This window comes from Pezoporus occidentalis, unplaced genomic scaffold, assembly GCF_034315485.1.
Source record: "Pezoporus occidentalis ecotype Australia unplaced genomic scaffold, CSIRO_AGI_Poc_V1 ctg119, whole genome shotgun sequence".
Lineage (NCBI taxonomy): Eukaryota > Metazoa > Chordata > Aves > Psittaciformes > Psittacidae > Pezoporus > Pezoporus occidentalis.
In genome coordinates, this window is record NW_026912983.1 from 1,621,122 (window position 1) to 1,641,471 (window position 20,350).

The 20,350-nt window shown below is 44.3% G+C and overlaps 1 protein-coding gene across 1 annotated transcript in view; it reads right to left on the reverse strand.

Annotated features, from left to right (window-relative positions):
• Window positions 1–20,167, reverse strand: part of CASZ1 (castor zinc finger 1) — a 281,496-nt gene extending 261,329 nt beyond the window's left edge. The window contains exon 1 of the mRNA XM_062604804.1: window positions 19,706–20,167. The gene's annotated coding sequence lies outside the window, so the exon portion shown is untranslated. The remainder of the gene's footprint in view (window positions 1–19,705) is intronic.
• Window positions 20,168–20,350: the final 183 nt, after the last annotated feature.

Genomic DNA, 20,350 nt, shown 5'->3' on the forward strand with positions numbered 1-20,350 from the left:
TCCTCCCCCTAGATTTTTCCCCAAATAATGTGATTAAGTGAGTCAGCGTTCTGCTTTCCCTGACAGCCTCTGGATTTAATTCAGTTTGAGGACTGTGACCTTTGACTCCTTTTTACTATACTAACCCAGCTAAGAGAACACTTAGTGATTTCTCCGCTTCCTACTGGGAGAGTATCTGGTGGGGGGCGAGGAGGGGGAGCAGAGGTGGAGGGGGGGAGGAAGAGAAACAAACTTTCACATAAAATTATGGTATATGGATAATTGAGAAGTTTAAAAACATGAATCTAATTGTGCTGTCCCTTGAGAAGCAGATATTGAGCCATCCTATAAAAGGCTTGGAGTATCCCAATGGTGATTTATTGCTAAATCCTAGTATTTTTCAATACATTATAGTTTTTAAATTGTGTTTAAATTGAGTGTAGAAGAGCAGAGGCCATTAGGAGATGCAGAAATGATGATTATATTTAAATATTCATGCACGCAGTACCTTATTATTGAATCTGAACACTAACAAAATCAATATTAAGTGCGGTTTGACATGAATTTATTTATGAATTTCGACTTTCTAAGTACTGTATTTTTTCACTCAAAAATTGTGAGTATAATGTAGTAATGATATCAAAACAGAGTGTCAGAGAGCATTAGCTGAGGAGGTTATAAACCTCCGTATTACAGGGCCCCATATCGCCCTCAAAAGTGCTTAGTGCACAAAACCAAAATGTTTTGGGTTGTTGGTTTTTTTGAAACACGTAAATACACACACACTCCCTCAGAAATAGGAAGGAAATTCTCTGTCGGAAATTGCACTGCAGTGGCTTTGATTGCTCTACCAGCCCCCTTCAGGGACCAAGCAAACTGGGATTTGAAGACCAACAAAGCTGAATGGAGTGCTCTGGGCATGCGGTTTGTGGGGGCACCTCAGTGCTCTGAGGGGAAGCTGGCAAAAAGAGAACAGGCCACAAGTGCAGGGTGTAGCCAGGGTCCCAGCCAGAAAGGAATCAAGAAGCCACAACTGCTGTCCTACTCAGCAGTGCTGGGTCAGTCACATTGGGATCCCAGAAGGCAACACCAGTCAGAAGCATTCTCATTGGAAGAGTCTGGTGCTAAGTTGCGCTCAGACTGGCTGGTAGGTCTGGTAGAAAAGGAAACCCCCAAAACGTAATGCAAAGTGAATGGGAACAGATTGGGGGTCTCTAGTCACACGCTATGTGCAGTATGGCAGGTACCTCAAGCAGTTTTCACTCAAAATGGTGCAAAGATAGAGAAAGTGGTTAGAAACCCCCATGGCAGGGGGTTGGACTAGATGATCTTAAGGTCCTTTCCAACCCAAACCATTCTATGATTCTAAATCAGCCCCTTTGTCCCCTCAAGAAAATGCTTCCTTTATTTCGCATTCTTCCCCTTCAAGGTGTTAGTATCTCAAGCAGGACACTCAGTAATCACATTGGAACTTCCCCAGGAAAGAGAAAGACAGCTTTTGAAAGCTTGGCACTTAGTGCCACTCATTTACCCATGATCAGTTAATGGTAGAGCTGCAGCAATCCCCCTGCTTCGCTGATTCCTTGTCCTTTCAATTCAGCCATAGCTGCTCTGTTACCACTGACACCTGTGGAGACCTGGTAGGTTCTGGATGGAGTTATCACCCCCTCCTGCTTCAATGATCAGAGATTTCTGGTAATGGGGAGGGCAAGAGGAATAATTCAGAATAAAGCCTTGACATAAGGGGACACAGAGGAGGGGGTTGTGCACATCTATCTACAGATGAGTGATGTATATTAAAAGCTACTGCCCTTCCTCCCCCACCAATTAATTTCAAATGTGAGAAGAGTTTTGAAGATTTATTTGCTATTGACAGGAATCTGGAAAGAGCCTTCCACAAGCTGTACTGTGCATCCTCCTTTGAGTCCAGCCTTGGTTCAAAATACTATGCAGCCCACAGGAGGAGACACTCACTCCACTTTCCTTCTTTAGCATAGATCACTCCTATCCTGGCATTGCTCCCAATGGAAAGGGCTACCCTTTCTGCTTGGGAGCCATATACCTACAAGAGTCAGTCCACTTAAGACAAACCAATTTTGGTAGCTTTCATTCAGTCCATCATCAGAAGCCCAGAAGGGGCAGCAATAGATATCATGGCCAGCAGATTTCTCCTAGTCTTTGTTCTCTGTAGAGATGGAAACAGAAAGAAAACATAGTCTGATCAAAGAGAAGTATCATTCATTTTCATCTTTGATTTCACCACGAACAGGAACCAACACTTACTGAATCTAATGCAAAGTCATACTGCCTTCAGTGAAACCAAGAGGCCAGATATTCAAACGGTTGGTACCTAGGAGGGCTCAAGCATTTAATTCCAAGCAGACTGTTGAAGAGCATAGCCCAACATACTCATAGTTTCCTCAGGTCTCTAAAATACTAGATGTTGGCAAGCAAGAGCCAAGGATGCCAAGCAAACTGTACAGGAATGGTGCTGCAGTCCTAAGGGAAATCTATTCTGCTAGGAAGTCTTCTTTCAGCAAGGGAAACAACATTCTGCGAAGTGCAAGCTGAAGACAATACATCCCTGGAAGTCCTTTTTGGATGCAGAATTTCTGCTAAGATTAATCTTTCCTTCCTCCTTACTCTCAGGCTTGCCTCTCTCTTCTCTGCTCATGCTAGCATTTCCCAGTACAGCCTGCCAGGCTCTTAATAGATTGGCAACATTCTTCAGGGACTGGAACTGACACAGAAACACATCCCCTCTTGGAAGGGGTTTGATCACAGAGCACTGACATGATGGCAGATCACACTGTCTACACAAGAGGCCACACACAACAGGGCAAGCAGCAGCAAAAACATCACTCATTAAAATTAATTCCTTTCTCATTGTCATCTTAAAAGGGATGCTCAGATTTAGTGGTCTCAGCTGAGTCTCTGATGGAGAGAGGTCTGCATTAACAAAGCCCAGCATACCCAGTTTGACTAGGTTTATGCTCTGCAAAATGGATTCATTTGGTGACTTTTCCAGGAGTCAGTGGAAGAGCCCAAGACCAGGGGACAGCATTGGAAAAGACTTTGTGGGTCATTCTGATGTCCCTATTATCACGTATACCCACAGCGTATCATCTCTTTGTTAAACCCAAAGTGAAGGATTCCAGGGACCATGGAGCTGCAGGGAAAGCTTACCAACTGAAAGGTCTGAGACCTCTCGTTTCTACAAGGAATCCAAACAGCAACAGCAGTTGTGTTACAGACACTGAAGCCTTGCTCAAAATCAGGGAATCACAGTACTGAAAACAGTAAAAATGTATGAGTAAGACCTCTCCCTTTCTATTGAGCTTGCAACCCTGCAGAACCAAGGGATCCTACCACAGAAAAGGGGAAAAAATGCATTTTGTAAGTGTAATGCACAGAATGGGATGTGCCCTAGATAAAGCTTGCAACAGAGTGTGGAATCAAGACTGGACAGCATGTGCACCAGCATACTGCCTTTACCACAAGGTCTTGGTTCTGACCTCAAAATACATCCTTGGTAAGAGATGCCGTATAAAGGGCACTCAGGAACATTAAGCAGCCAACCTCCCTCTAAGCTTTTGGTTTAAAATAGTTCTTAACCACACTATGGCTTCCATCAGTGCCACCTTCTGTGGTTAAGGACAGGGCAGTTTAGATGCCTTGGGAGAGGACACTGAAGTGTCACCGGTCTGACCCAGGTCCAGCATTTCCACATTTCTCAGGAGATCTCTTTCCCAGAAATGCTGAACACCATCTTGGAAACCCTGCACACAAGAGATGTCTAATGCTGGCATTATTTCTAACACTAACAACTCGTTAAATTTTTCCACTCTGCATCTGTATCAATATTTTAACACAACTGTTACAAGGAAAATTGCTTTTTTTTGTGTGTCTGTATCTCTTCCCTCCCCTCCTCTCTCATTAAATCAGCATGACAGATTTTAGCCTATTCCATAACTAAGTGAATATCTCGGAAATTTAAAATCCCCAAAGTACAGCAACGGCTTCTGAAAGCTTTCCAGTGGTGCAGAGTATGAACAAACTCCATGGACCTAGATCATTCCCTCCCCTTATTGTACCTCTATGGAGGCTGCTGTGAAAGATTTAAAAAAACCAAAACATGGGATCTACCCAAATCTTGAGGGGAGATAAAGAACCCAATACACAACTTACACTGATGTTGATAATCCTATTGAGAAATTAGTCCTGTTGTGGTCATAGTGCTGAATCTCATGGTTTTAACACCACCACCAAGTTAGATCTCATAACTTACAGCTGGCTCAACTTCATTTAAGAGGCAACAGAAGGAGTGGGGCAAGAGGGGATCCATTACACTAAAATGGAAGTCAGACATTAGGATATAGATTGTATGATCTATAGATAGAAAAGGAGTAAAAAGGTCCCATCCAGATCAGTTCACAGTATGTGCAGACCAGCCACTTACTGGTATTTGGAGATAAGACTAAAATGCATTAATGAAAGATAATTACCTCAAAGATCAGCATAGACAAAATGGTCTGTAGAGGGGAAACAAGCAGAGTATTCTCAGAGACAAGGGGAGAAGAAAAAAAAAAAAAAAAAAAATCACTGGGGAATGATAAGAGAACCCCAAGAAGAAATTGGGAGGTCTTTGACATGGAATATTCGCCAGCATTTTTAAGGAGGGGTGGTGAAGAAAGTGCTATCACCAAGGAAAAAAAAAAACAAACCCTCTTTTCCAGTAAATCGATGTATTTTGCTCTAATTTTATTAGGAATATAAAAGGAGCCTTTAGAAAAGTGCTTAGAGAGCAGAAAGAAAAAAAGAAGAGATAGGGAAGGCTAGCAGTGGAAACATTAGTCTGTCTGTATTAGGAATCCCATACTCACATTTTATTGTTACTGTCAGGATGCAAAAGGCAGCGCTTAAAACAAAATAATACATAATGTATTACAGGGGCATAAACATCAGCAGTCATTTTTATTTTAAAAAGAAAATGCAAAAAAAATGGAGATAGCTTGCAAGTGAGGGATCCAAGGCACAGCATTTATATCTGTGTCCACTGAGATAATCAAAAAGGTATTAGAGCAGCTGATGGAACAAGGTACCACAACGGACTCCTCAGCAGTTTACCACTGCTCTCATTACAAGGTGCCTGTGGAAGGCTGTTCAAAGAAATCATGGGGGTGAGTTTTTAGGCTGGGTGGGATTTTACTCCAGCTCTAAAGATGAGAGGGTATTTAGGGAAATGAACTCCATACTTTTGAATGACTAGTAAAGAAAATGGGTTTTGTACATTTGTGCATGTTTTAGAAGGAGTGAAAGGGTAGGGAGAGAAGATGCAGAAATAGGAGTCGCTTGTTTTCTAGCCAGCCCTTTTCAACCATTAGCTTCTGTTGTACTTGCCTTATCTATGCTGACTTCTGCTTTTTTAGAGGGAGCTTTCTTAGTTTCTGCCCAGCACACCTAAACCTCAGAGTCTAAATCCAGCACCTTTTGTCATTACCATAAGTAAATAAGCTTTATAGTAACTGCCTGGCACAGAAGCAAGCAATGCATGTGCCATGTCTTGTTTGATGGGTCTACTGGGGAAAACTAGGGGTTCTGTTGCAGCAAGGACCCTCTCTTCCATAGACTCCACTGGTCAAACACCTGAATACTGGGTGTTTGAATGAGTTGTACTGTTTCCTTCAGGTATCCGTCTCACAAGGCTTGTATCTTAGAGTCAACTTCCTTCAGACTTTGGTCCCATATTTAATGGACTGCTTTCCTACCTCCTGTTAGCTACACTCTGTTGCTGCCTGGCTTATCCCCACAAAAACATGGGCAGGGCTCTGTCCTGCCACTGCCTGGTCTTCCGCACCCTGCAAACTGCACAGCTGGCTCCACGTGCCTTCTTTAGCTTCCTGGTTCCAACATTATCCATTCACCAGGAAAAGAGGAATCCTTTTCTCTTAGGAAGTTTCCAGAGTTACACCTGTATCTGAGAGCAGCCACTGAAGTCAGGAATGCAAAGAACACCATGTGAGTAACAGTGGAAAGTGCAGGTGAGATGCAATGAAGCAGCACTGCAAGGGGAAAGGGGGCATTTTATATACATAAAACATCCCCTTTAAATATTTCAGCTGACAGCTGGATCTAACACTCCCCAGAACAGCTGGATCCTCCTCTGTAAGAAACAAACAAAAGCCACCAAAAAAAAACCACAAAACAACTTTTCCTTCTCATTCCCTGTGGTTCTCTGAAGGCCTCAGGGGGTACTGGATCTCCTTGTTTCCCTATCTGGTTGTACTGCTTTTGTCACAACATACGCATGCTACCAAGGCACAGCCACAGTTTGCTGATGGGATGATGTCAAGAGGATGGTGCTGCTGGTGGCCTGCATGGGTAGTCATCTGGAGGACAAGGAAAGAGGACAGGGGAGGCAGATTGGCCAGAGGGGTAGGAGGAGGTGGGTGAGAAAAGGGAGAGGCAGAAAATGTGTAAGAGACAAGAAAGTTCAGCAATGGCATAAGATTGGGTAAATTTGGAAGTAGAAATGCTATGAGCTGGCTTTTTAACTGCCTGTCACAGTAAACCACAATGTAGACATCTGCCAGACCTCATCTCATTTACTCTGCAAAAGTGAGTGGGGCAAATCATACCTACCACAGAGCAGAACCAGATCACTTCAAACGATCTGGAAGACACAGGTCAGGAGCTTGCTCCAGGAGCCAGAGACAACCAAAGTTTAGAAGTCCCTTATTGAGGTGATATGCAGAGATGGATGAATTAAGGAGTTCCACAGTTCTGGAGAACTTGCTCTTGAAAACTGGAGAGGAGTTAAGAGCTAAAGCTGAGTTTCATCCCCAGCTATATTACTTGCTTCCCTTTTCAGCACCTGAGATCAGCTACAATGCTTCATGGCTTCACCAAAAGAATTAAAGATCTCTCTCTTACAATGAGGACTCTGGAGATCATCAGCAGTGTGTTTATCTTTGTATAAGCACAGGTAGATGGAATTTGCTGATTTCAGGTAGTGTTTGAGCACACTAATTCCTAAAATGAAAATAACTGCACACATGCTAGAATGCTCTGCTTGGAAGAGAACTGTGAGTGGTAAATCAGAGCAAAGATGGAACTAACCACTTGCTGGATGGAACTGCTTTATGAGAAGCTGCTTCAGGCCTTGAAGGGCACAGAGAGCTCTTCAGAGAGAAGCAAACTGAGCATGTGTTTGGACAGCCCTTGCTATCTCCTTCCTCTCGGTAAAAATCACACTGTTTAAAGAAAAACAGAAAAGGAAATCCCACAGAAGACATTCTGTACTGTACATGTTGTGAAAATCCTGCCCCCGCCCAGGATAACCTTCCCCTCTCTCCTCTTGTGCCAGCTCGTCCCTGGGACATCTTTCCACTTCATAAATCTTTTCCTTGATTGAAAGGCAGACCTGGGAAACAGCCCCTGGGGGAAGCAGTTCCTGAAAAGCCTGCATCCCAAGCTAGAGGCATCTTCCCATTGAGGTACAAAGCAAATAAAGGCCTCACACTCATTGCAACTGCACGAGAGTTCTTGGCACCATCTAGTGCCAAGAAAAGAGACTAAGAAAATCATGCTGGAGAGGAGAGGTGCTTGGGGAAAGCTTGGACTGTATGCTTGGGTAGCAGTCGGCTCTGCTAGCACAAGGAGGCCAAACTGAACATTTGCCATCTCCACATGCTCCTTGTACAGTGGATTCTTCCTTGTAGCAACTAACCTAGAGGAGATGCTACATTATCAAAGGAAGGCATTATGGAATCTACCTGGAAGGCATTACCTGCTGTTCTTACTAGCAGCTTTTCTACTACAGGAGAGGCCATACATGCCAAAGGTGCATACCCTCCCTACTGCCCTGCACACAGCAACTGTATGGCCAGGGATGGCTTCCAGAGCATATGCCAAACTCTGCAACCCTCCAAGGAAACATGAAACCCTGAGCTGCAAATGAAGTTGCATTAAAGGAATATGGATGACAACAGAAAGTAATATCAAGGCCACAGACTGTATGAAAATGGGTCTGACAGAGGGTGTAACTATCACTTTATGAGCAAAGTAAAGGAAAGGCATTCATCAGGGTGCATTACTCATCCACTTCCCTCCTCTCCTGTACAGCAAGAATAGTAAACAGTTGCCCAAGTTACACAAAACAATCAGCATTTAAAACAAAACAATACTTCTCGTTTTTCAAGTCTTCCTGGAGCCACCTCCCTTCCTGTCCAGGCACATCATCCTTCATCATTCCTAAACACAGCCAGGCACATGGAACTGCAATGACACTGAGCCCTAGTACTGAACCTCCAAGCAAGTTCCCACCTGGAAAAGGCTTGCGAAGTTGACATACTGAGGCTTGTGTGCTTTGGAAGATTACAAGCATCACTCCTGCCTGCAGTCCTCGGAAAGCAAGTGAAGGAATCAATGAACTGTCCAGGAGTAATGTTCTCAAATCAACTCAGCTCTTCATCTTTCTAAGGGAAGCAAGCCAAGGACCATGCTGAAACCTTAACCACAGGGCCCAGCCACTCTGTGGACACGAAAGATGCCAGGGCAGTTTCCCAAAAAGCAGGTGTTAGCTTTGGCATCCTTGGCCAATATTTACATTCCTCCTTGCTCTTACAAAGCAGCCTTTCCATGCACTTAAGAGCCCAGATCCCCAAGGGAATGGAGGCGCCTAATTCCAACTTCACTGGGAATAAGATGTCTCTATCTCTGAACCTGGCCTACAGCGCTTCAGGGTGTGGGAGAGTTTAAAGCCCTTTGTACCCTGTCCTGAAATTCATGTTATTGTTCATTCCTTATGAAGCAGTCTTGAAAAGCTCCCAAGCCAAAACTTCCTGTTTGCACAACAGGGTAATGATTTACATTCACTTTGCAAGGGTTCAAATGATACCTTGTGGTGCAAGGAAGCAATGGGGACCCAGACCCTGTGACAGTTAAATGGGAAATCGCTGCCATGGTAATGGATCAGACAAGGTGGGTACAATCCTGTTCCCTGCAAAGCTCAACACTGGAAACATGCAGCACAGTGCAACACCATCCATTCTGCAGTCCTGTCTCCTTTAAAGACATGGACACATGCAGTTTTAAAGTGCTTTAAGCAGCTAATTAGGGTGTCTTCCCCTCCTTTATCCCACAAGATGATAATTGCATTATAAAAATGAATATGTAACTAAGCAGAAACCACAGGAACGGTGATGGCAGAAAAGGAGATGGAACCAGCAGCAGCCTCACTCCGCAGTCACAGGTGGAAGCCCTCACATTAGAGAGACTAGTGCTCCAGTGCGGTTTCTGTAGCTGTGGGGAGGAAAACCTCGAAAAAGCCCCACATCATTTAGAGTCACAAGAGTCAGCGAATGGTTTAGTGCTTAAACAATCGATGTCAGGAAGAGAGAAGATCCGTGAGAGCGTGTCCGCCTCTTGCTCTCCCTGCATACATCTCCCCAGAATGTCTACAGGCATCAGGGTAATTTAGAGAGGGGAAAAAAAGAGACAGACTTGGCTTGGCCTAACTGGGGCTATCACTGTAATTGTGGAAGGAAGTGAGAACATACTAGCAGGGCCCCAGGGAGTAAAGAGCAAAGTGAGGGGAACGGAGACTGTATTTGTGGGACCCTGTGAAGCTGAAGAAGTGCCAGAGAGCAGCACAGTGATGCCTGAGGGTGGAGCACAGCTGAGGCAGTTAGATCCTCCCGAAACAGCAAATAGCAAAGGATCCGAGTTTGGAGCACAGCTCCACAGCTAACACACCCTTAGGTTCCGCCAGTAGCTACCACTATGGATGATCAGGAACCAAGCACATTCTCTATACATTTAAAAATCGAGGCATCACTGTAAACAGCTGCAGGGATGATAAATACCTTTATGCCTTCAGAGAGGAAAGGGGAACTCTTCCTACCGCCAGTTCGTCGCTGCCCCCTGCGGTGCACAGGCAGCCTCTGTTCTGCCAGTCCATTCTTCCCCATGCAGTGCATTATTATGAGCCCTCCAGCACACACAGCTAATTAGGGAAAATATCCTTTCTAGCAATTTAAATGATTTTGGCATTTTCAGGAGGGCACATGTAATATTCAAATTACTTCCACTCTGCAGTGCCTTGTCTTGCCTGGCTCATCTTCCCAGGTGAATTTGTAGTCTCTGAAATGCTCTAATTTCCCACACAAGCCATGTCAAATATAATTTTGGTGCAAAGTTGGTAATTATACGTAACATCAGTCTGATGTTAAAAACACTGAAAAATTTAGCAAGAAGAGACGAATGGAGAGACACAAGTCTGAGACCAGCGAAGGAAAAGCGTGCGGCCCCCTTAGTATTTGCGCTCGTTAATTAATAATAGCATGTTTTCAGGAACTGAAAGGATGTGTTTCCCGAACTGACTGGAATTCACTTATGTCCCAATTACATTGTCTCAGTGAAGAACTTCGGTCAGGTCTCACTGAAGAGCCACAGCTAAACCAAAAGCCAAATCCAGGCGCCCCACTGAAGTCCGTCACAGTTGCAAGGGCATGTAAAGGAGGAGAAATCTCCCCCTTGGGCTCAGCCCCAAGGATCAGGTTGTCTCCTCCTCCACCACACTCTGCTGCAAACCCCTCATGGAAGCAGTCAAACAGATTTGCATCAGTGAGTCGTCAAGGGTATGGATATGTATTAGAATAAGTGTAATCATAACTGCTGGCCCCAAAGTATTGGGCAAACATTTTAACAGACTTGTTCCTTGGCTCCAAAGAGAAGAATTAACACAAAGAGTGAATTATCTGACCCCATCATCAAGTCTTCCCCAAGGATTCCTGGTCTGCCTATTTCAAGGAGCATCCCAACTGAGCTTGGGTTTTGACACTATTAACACAGCAGAGTGGCTGCCTGTCAAAACCAGTTGAGAATCCCTGAGTTAACCCATTCCACTCTAAAATCCATGCCTGCAATAACTGCTGGGAACCACAGAGCCATTTGCTCTGAAACTGTTGCTCTTAGTAATCTATTTGTGATGTTAATACATTATGGTATCTCATCATCACTGTTTGAACAGCAGTTTCTGGCTCAGGTGAGAACTTGGACCACAGCTGGTAAAGAAGGCTTGCCTCATTTCGATCCCAAAGGCTCTATGCCAACAGTCAAGAACGACCACATAAGTAAATTCGGTACACCCAAGCAAGCGTTTGACCCCAAAGGGTGAAATGAGAGCCACTGAATAAAAGCTGTTATTTCAAAGGAATGAGGGTTTTAAGAACAGATGAAGCTTAAAATAAACTTGAAGCTCCTGGACATAGGCAAACCCTGCTTTTACCATATACTAGCCATGAGTGCTTGTATAGAGGGATCCAAGAGCTAGTCCTGAATTTCAGTTTTAGTGTTTAGCATGTCACACCCCTCTCTGTCTTCAGTCTCACATTAGAGAAGAGACCCCTTTCTTCACAGAATGAACACTCCCTGGCTTTGCAGCTCGCTCCATCTACTCCCTTAAAATCAGTTCCAACTTCTCATATTCTTTCACTCTCTTGAGTATGTGCTGCTCACTTAACAGGGGCTAGCTGTGCATAAAAGGAAAATCCATCATGCTCAGAACACACGAGCCAGAGAAACCCAGAACTTTCACCACAGCTTCATGTGAAGAGATTAAAAAAAGATCCGTGCAGCTCCAAGGAACAGGGTAGGATCATGGATCCAGAAAGCATGACCCACAGTTCTTTAAGGGTACTGCATGTGGGTATCTGTTGTAGGAAGAGGGGAAAAGAAAGAAAGAAAGCGAAAAGTTGGAAGGGGTCTACAGAAGATTAAGGTATATATCCTCCTGAACAAATACACACTGATATTAACTAGCCAAGAATATGTTACTCCTTAGGTAAAGTGCCAACATTGCTATTGAAGTTTGCTGCATTTATGTGACAGCAAAACAAGACAACACAGACTTTGAAGGGGAAGCTTTCCTTTTTCCCAGATTTCCCAGGATATCATCTCAAAGCTGTTAGATCCTATGCACTGACCCTTTACTAAGCATTCATATTTTGCTTTCTACTAAATGCATGGCTTACAGTTGACAAAAAGAGGACTTGAATTTTCAATGAAAACTCATAGGAAGCATCTATCCAGCCTCTAAGAACAGCAGGAGCCCACTACATGTATCTTGAGATAATTATTTCATAATCAACCAACCCATTGCAACACAACACTAGACACAATCTCTAACCCTTACCCACTGGCTGAACACATCAAGAAGATGCATTTATACACTAAACAGATAATCATGCATGTAAATACAACTGATATGCAGGATACATTAAATTACTTGCCTGTTCTTGAAAATCTGGTCTTGGCCATTTGGATTCTTTTACAGGATTCCCATCTCACTGGCCACTAGCTCATTCTGCTCACAGACTTACTTGGAGTTACCACAGGCTACCTCAGATATGTGCACTGTCTACACCTTGCTGATACCAAGAATGCAGTTTGACTGAATATGTTGTGGCCATGACAATGTTCACACAGCTCATCAAATGCCTTCTAATGCCACCTCAATTTTGCCAAAACACTGCTTACAAGAGCACACAATAAACTGCATCAATAGATTCATCAGAAATAACCTTTTTGCCCAAAATGGGTTTATTTTAGCTTAGATAACCAAATTGGCCTCCTGAATAGTTCTGCAAATGCTCTGGGGGCACAGTGAAGAGGGTGAAATGGGGGCACAAAAAGGCAGTGCATACTTAAGCTTTCTTTACTGCTATGAAAGAGACAGAGAACTTTGGGAAAGCTGCTAGGAACATCCCAAAATCAGGCTGAGCATGAAGAGTCCTATTTAGGCATTGCCATGGTTCTTGTCCAAACAGGCACTTTAGACTTCTATGCCAATTCAGTAAGAAACCCATGCTTTAGCATGTGGACTTTTAATGTAACTGTGATGATGGACTGTAAATTCTTCACAGCAAGTCCATGACTTTACACTTTTGCACACTATCTATGGATAAACAATGGTGTGAGGTTGTGCTTTATGAAGCCCTAATGACTCTCAGATAAAAGCAGCTTTCTAAATGTAAGGAGCAGTTCTGCACAACTTTTTCTTCTCAGTCTGAAATGATAATGTGCAAGAAGCAGAAGAATAGGATGATACTTGACCTCCAATTTCCTGAGTGCTAACTAGCTTTCCTTGCCATTTTGAATCAGGTTTGCCTTTGTCTCCAGTGGAAGGCCCTGCAGGATGTGGCGAGGTAGCTGGACGAATAAATAGTTCCTTTACTGCCATGGCAATGGTGCAAACAGACCCGAGCACATGCCAAAGGAAGTTGTCGTAAATTACAAGTTGGTCGATTCTGTTTAGTTTCCAAGCAAGAGTTATACACACTGGTTGAAAAGTGCCTCACTGAGGAGCCAATTTTCATTCTCTTCAGGAAAGCACAATGTTTTCTATCTCTTTAACACACTGCTTTGCACATCATTTAGTCTTCTCTCAACTTTGGGCCCTGTTCTTCATCAGGCCTCCAAGACACTAATTTCAGAAATATCCCCTATTTCCAGAGCAGTTGGAGGCATTAGGAGCATAAAGGGTAAGACCACATCCCAGTGTTCAGACTTTTTTAAGCTGTATTTTCTGTGGCAAATAGGAATTTCTCTGACTTTTATGCCTATAAGCCCATTCCTTTGGGACTGAGACAACAAACTGGGGACTTTCTGCCCTTCACACCGAAGAATAAAACTTCTATGTTGAATACCATGCAGACATCACCAGCAGGAAAATGAAATCCAGCTTGTTCTCTGACAGCTATTTTGGTTTTGTGGGCTACGATCATTGAAGTGTCTGGGAAAGGAGGAGGAGGTTCTATTCTATCATTCAAGAAGCTTCACCCTCAGCCTGCTTTATAAGGTACCCACTTGGCAACTCTCCCACCCATGGCTCTGTTACCGCTTGGGGTGGCCAGCTAGCAAAACTCCACTGCAAACCTTGCTGAGTCCTGTCAACACTGCATCTCATCTGGGCTAATTTAAACCAGAAACTCACCCTTCATCCCCAGGAGGGGTCAGATATAGTTGTAAAGCATGCAAGTGCTGACAGGGTCTCTAGCAACATGTTCCTGTTGTATCATTAGGTCCATATTCACTGCACCTCAGACTCCTCCTGGATGATGCCTAGGTTCATTCTGATACCAGAGACATTCTGCAGGCAGCCACAGGCTTCTTTCCAGTTCAGCCAATTCCAGTCTGCCCAATTCCTCCCCCTAAACTTCATATTTACAGCCATGCTCAGAGCGCAAAACCTCTACCCAGTCAAAACTGTAAAGCCTTAGTCCTTCAGGTGCCTGATGTTTAGATGGCACAAAGCAAGAAAGGTTTTGGCTTCTTTCTGCTCTTACTGATAAGCCCTTCTTGACTTGCCAGATTGTGGGGCAGACAGGACAGTTTTTTTTCATAGGCTAAGCAGAAACCTCCTGTCCCAAAGTCTACAATGGATTCTAGCAGACACCAACTAGGTGCCGGCTCACTAAAAACAGAACATAAGAAATGGCCTCATCCACAGAAATATTCATAATTAACAGATTAAAATCTGACAATATTTGCATAAGGATAGGCAGTCCCTTCAAGAGCAACAGCCTATGCTGGTACTGGATCAAGAGAAGGTCCCCATACTTGGTGGTTCCTTGTGAAACACACTGACTTCCTGTAGGCTCTTCCTCACTCGTGGTAATTCACCAGCTAACTGTTCCATGTAAGGCAGCAGCAGGGAAACAAAGAGCTGGAAAAGGGATTTTTGCCTTTTTGTTACAAATGTCCTGTGGCCTGGCACAAAATACAGGACGCACTGATCACTGTCTTCAAGGGCTCGGAAAGAATTTAATGCTAACTGAAGTTAATTCTGGACTCCTTGTTTAGACAGAGAGAATGAAGGAAGAGACAGAGTGAGAGTGCCAGGGGAGAAACTGATTTCCCGTCATTTCATTTCATTATTACCAGAATCAAATAAGCGAAAAACTCACGCATCAGGCTTTTATAATCATGAGGTCTGAAAATGAATGAATACATTGGATTACTTTGTACTGACCTGACTTCAGAGCCTTTATGGTGATAGAATTGCAGACTTCTTTTGGAGATTGTTGATGTCAGAACTTGCCTTTGACTCATGCAAGCAAGAAAAAAAACTCACCTAACCATAAGATTCCACAGCTGGGTCTTTAAACAAAATGTCTACTCGGTTCAATTCTACTCTCATCACTGTCTCATGAGGTTTGAAAATGAGTTCCCATTAAGCAGGGGGTCAGAATTAGACACAGGAGAGCTAAACTAAAATCTAGCCAAAGTGATGTTTTTGGTGTTGGTACTTAAAATAGACTTCACAGCACATGTCACCATAGCTCTGTGCTTTAATTTTCTCCTGTTAACTATCTAGACTCAAATTATTTTATGAAGTAGGCTGAATGGAAATAGAGGGTACCTTTGGTCACCCCTGATTGATCACAAGACAGGCTGTAGCCTACAGATATGGTTTACTCAAGCAGTATGGCTATGAAGGTCCCAGATCAAAGTCCTGCTGCTGAAGCAGGTGATAAGCCACCTAAAATTTGGGATACATTAATGGTTTTGACTATGTAACAGTAGAATGGCCTTCTATATTTTTTACGCTGAAACCCAGCCAGCCTGTTACCAGCATGATACAATCCAGCAGCATCTAATCGGCTGCTGCCACCCTCTGCCTTCCCCCACCCTCAACACTGGCGGATATGTCAAAGCAAAAACATCTCTGCATTTCTGATCTCCCTGGGGTCACATCTGGTTTGAGTAAGGTTTCTCATTTGGTTCCAATCCACCGATTTCCTGCTACTGTCCATGAAAAAGAGAGTGCAACTCTGTGGCTTCCCCTGGGTGTAATGGTCTAATCTGTACCTTGTTGTGCACTGTAGAGGGGAGGGGGAACCACTGCTACTTGGGAGCAGATCCCTCTTCCCGTATGATTGCATCCTGTTCTTATGCAAAGCACCTTTATTCTTGCTCGCAGTGGCAGCCCCAGATGTCCTGGTGCCCTCCTTGTATCATCCATATTCCTCCGGCCTCCTAATTGAATCCTTCCCTGGCTGGAACAGGCTTTCTTCATTACAACGAGCTGGATCCAATTCTTCTCCTTCCCCTCTGTCTCCCAGCTTTTTCTTGTGAACACAGGGCAGCCCCAGCAGAGCTTCTGTGGGTGGATGACCGCACCAGTGAACTGTTCTTGCAGCTACTGTAATGTTCTCATGAGGTTAAAAGAGCAGGAAAGCCCTAGACAGGTACAAGGTGGTAAAGGCATCTGCTCTGCCAAGATTCTGGCAATATCAAGATTCAGTTTAGCTCCAAGAAATAACACCTAGCTCTTTTAATCTAGGGCTTTCAGAACTATTTATCTAAAACATCATGGGTTTACAGCTGATGAAGTAGCCTAAAAGTTTTCACAAGAACAGTGACAGAGCCCAAGAGTTGAATGGTTCTTTTACATCCTCATCCCATAGAATGCCCTCAGTAGGAGGTCAGTATCTGTGAGCAATGTTTTGCTCATGCACTGAACAAGGCATAAAACAGAATACATGATCTTTTTTCACTCACTCATCTAGTGAAACATCTGAGTATTGGGGAAAATTGTTCAGGCCCCTTAGTTTATTTATCCTCTTAGTCCAAGATGGATTACCTCATGTTGCACCACACAGCACACATACAAATATCCAAGGTTTCTATGAATGCTCTCATAGAACAGTTTGGGTTGGAAAGGACCTTAAGATCATTCAGTTCCAACCCCCCTGCCATGGGCAGGAACACCTCACACTAGACCATGTCACCCAAGGCTCTGTCCAACCTGGCCTTGAGCACTGACAGGGGTGGAACATTTACCACTTCTTTTTCATTCTGGAAGCAGGAGCAACATAGCAGTATTACCACACTTAAAATGATTTTGCCATAACTAAGTTGTGTTAGCCCAGGCAGAGCACCATACTCTGTGTTCTCACTTTAACTGGCTTGTTCGGAGCTAGTTAGGTTCTTATTGCATGGACTGCACCAGGGCGTGCAGGAAGAGCCAAGCTTACATCAAGGCAAGTAAGCTCAGGTAAACTGAGGCACAAATACATTAGCTGTATTGACTTCAAGGCAAGTTCAAGAGCATTTGGAGAAGACCCAGTGCTGCAAATTTCCCAGTGCCACGACTAATCCACACTTCTGCTGCATTTCACACATCTGGATTTCATCAGAGCCAGGGTATTATTTTTTAAAAAACTACAAATCTTTGGAAAACAAGATCCCCCAAACCCACCAGAACAAAACCTCCAATCTAGAAGGCTTTTCAGCATCTTAGGGAGTGAGAGATGCTATTATCATTGCTAGAAAGGCTCTAAAGGCAACAGCACAAGGAATGATCTGTAGGGCGCAAGTATGTTTGTTATGAAATAATTTGGATCCACAGAGGAATTCCATATGTGGCTTCCCCTCTGGTGAGTAGAGGTTCCCACCTTGGCAGTGATCCTGGAGTCCCATGCCTACAGGCTCAGCAGCATGGAAGGGGAGTGTGGACGCTGGAGGAGTAATGGGATCATCAGCCGCTGAGGCTGCTGCTTGGCACGCCAGCAATGTTTGTTTGCACCTCTTTGAAGATGAGAGATGAAAGTGGCGCCCACATGGGCTGCCTTTGATTAGCTTCTTATTTTTAACATTGCAGCTGCGATTATTTTCTTTTTCTTGAAGCATTTCTTCCCCAGCACCAGAAACTGAGGTTCCCTTCTCTAGGGAGGTTCAACTTCAAGGAAACATAACAAAGAGAAGTGTGAACGTAAAGGAGACTGGACAACTCGGGGCCAGTGGGGAATTATGTCATTTTATTTTTAATTTTACTTCCATTTTTTCCCCAATCCCCCATCCTCAGTGGGTCTCCAAAAGAAAATACTTGTTTACTTCTTTTTTAATAGGGAAAATAAATGAGTCCTGGGATTGTACAGAGCTGTCATGAAGAGGAAAATGTCTAATGGTTCAATTCCCAGCTCTGTCACTGAACCACTCTGGGACTTGGGGAGAAGTCAGTTCGCCCATCTGTAAAATGGGATTTATAATGCGTTGCTTCTCAGGGGGATTGAAGGAGTATGAGTAGCATTGATGGAATGCTCCGTGCACCTTGGATAGAAGGGGCAATAGCCCTGTGAAGTGCTGTCCTTAATAGATACTTAGAGGAGTTTCCTTCACTGTGGTACTTATCTGACCACAGCAGCCGAGTGCCTCACAGCTACTGATGGATATTTTTTTTCCTATTACCTCTCTGCATCATAGGCATGTTGCACAGGAAAGCAAGGCAAATGGCAAACTGAATGAAATGGACCCAGTTGCATAGAGAATATGTAGTAAAGTCAGGAGTAATCCTTTATTACCTAAATTTCTGCCACATCCATTAGTCTTTGCTCCTAGCCCTATGGAATTTGTGATCTGAAAGCATGAGGGAAAGCTACCTTCCCTTCTTCCTACACTGGTCAGTCACACTCTGGCCATCTTCCTGCTGCATAAGGAGCAAGTGGTCTGAAATGGGAGTCAATGTTTATTATGCAATAGGCTATTTACTATCATAACATTTGTGTTTCTTTCACTTGCTAAGAGTCATTTGGTGAGATGTTAATCCAGTTCTCCACAGTGAATGTTCTGGCTTTCACAGGATGTCCAGAAAACATTTAGCCTGCTGTCACTTCTTTTCAGGACAAAGGAAGTAGAAGAGCCACACATACAAGTGACACCAGCTCCAGTTTAACTTTGGTCAGAGGGCATTAGGAAACACTAGGCAGAACGTGATAGCTGCAATGTCAACTAACAAGATGGAAAAAGTGGAGATAAGAACAATAGCCACAGATAAACAGCAGTCAGGTTCTCGATACTCACACAATTCAAAAGAGACACAACTACAAGTTTATTTGTTATCTACCAAGACATTTATCAGCCAAAGAAAAGCGGAGGCACATGGTCTAAGAAAACAAAATGCAGCATGTGTACACAAATCCAACCAACTCTGAGAGCAAAACCCGTTTCCACCAAATCAAAAGTACCTGCTAAACCCTCTAACAAACACTTGAGCCACTTGGCACAGCCAGTCCAAAAAGCTTATACTAATCCAGTCAAAGCATGCAGTTTACCCAGATCTCTTTGTCTTTATGGCATTTCACCTGCTCCCAGGAAGAGGCAGCCACTTGTTCCAGCCCAGTGCACCATCCAGCTCACCCCAATGCCCAAGCACCATCCTGCTCAACCCAGCTCCTCAGGAAAGCATAAGCCAGTCTTATAGGCTCTTGTCAAGCATATTATAAAGAGATATACTGTACAGGACGGCTTATAATATACATTTACTTCAGATTCACTCAGAGAAACAACATACTCCAGCCCAACTCCATCCAGTCACACAGACTCCAGGACATTAAATTAACTCTCCACCAAATTTACTGCAAGCCATCTGACCATACCATTTAGCCACAGTAAAGACAAAATCTATACGTAGCTACAGTCAGGAAAGCAGGCAACTCTGTTGAAAACCTATTTATATCACTCAAGGAGATCAATGGAGAGCCCAGGCCTGGAGGCCACTGACCTTGGATTGACACAAAACTTAAAGGGAAAAATTAATGGTGTCAACTCAAGAGACCACAGCTCTTATTTCAGAGGATTCTGCAGCCAGCCCTGCAGCTCACTGATCACAAAAAGGGGCTTAAGGAGGGATCCATTTTTAGGACACAGAGCAAATACTCACCCATTGCTGGTGCAGGAGCTGCTTCCCCAGACACCCCGATGGCTGCCAGCAGCACACAGCAGGTCCTTGGCAGCAGCTGAACCTCCCCAGGTCCACGCTAGACATCACCAGATGATGGAGGACACAAGCAGTGGGGCTTCTGGAAGAAGTTTCTCCTCAGGATGTCCCGAAATGAGGCTGTGCCCAGCCTTCCATGGGCTGTCTCCACAAGATCCTCCCTCAGGGGCTTTCTGCCCAAGGAAAGGTGAAGACAGCACAAGGGGGAGGCAGGACACTTGTCCAAGGAGTCTTCCACCCGAGGGTTTCTCAGTTCTGCCTCAACTCTTCCTCAGCTGCAGCAGCCCAGGGCAGCACCAACCCCTGAGGTGCCATGCAGGCCTCTAGCAGCCACAAAATGGCTGCCGGTGGGGGAGAGGCTGCCCCATCCCCGCCTTGCTGAGGTACCAGTGCTTCACCGTGGAGGTAACACAGCCAGCGCCCACTACATGGACAACGAGGCAAGGCTTCCATGGCAGAACACCAACGTTTGTGCTGTGCCACCAGCTCCTGCTGCTCCTCCGGCAAAAATGAGGGAAATGGCGGCTGCTCCAGCCCACCAACAGGCACCTCAGCCTCACAGAGACCCTGAGGAGACACCGACCCACC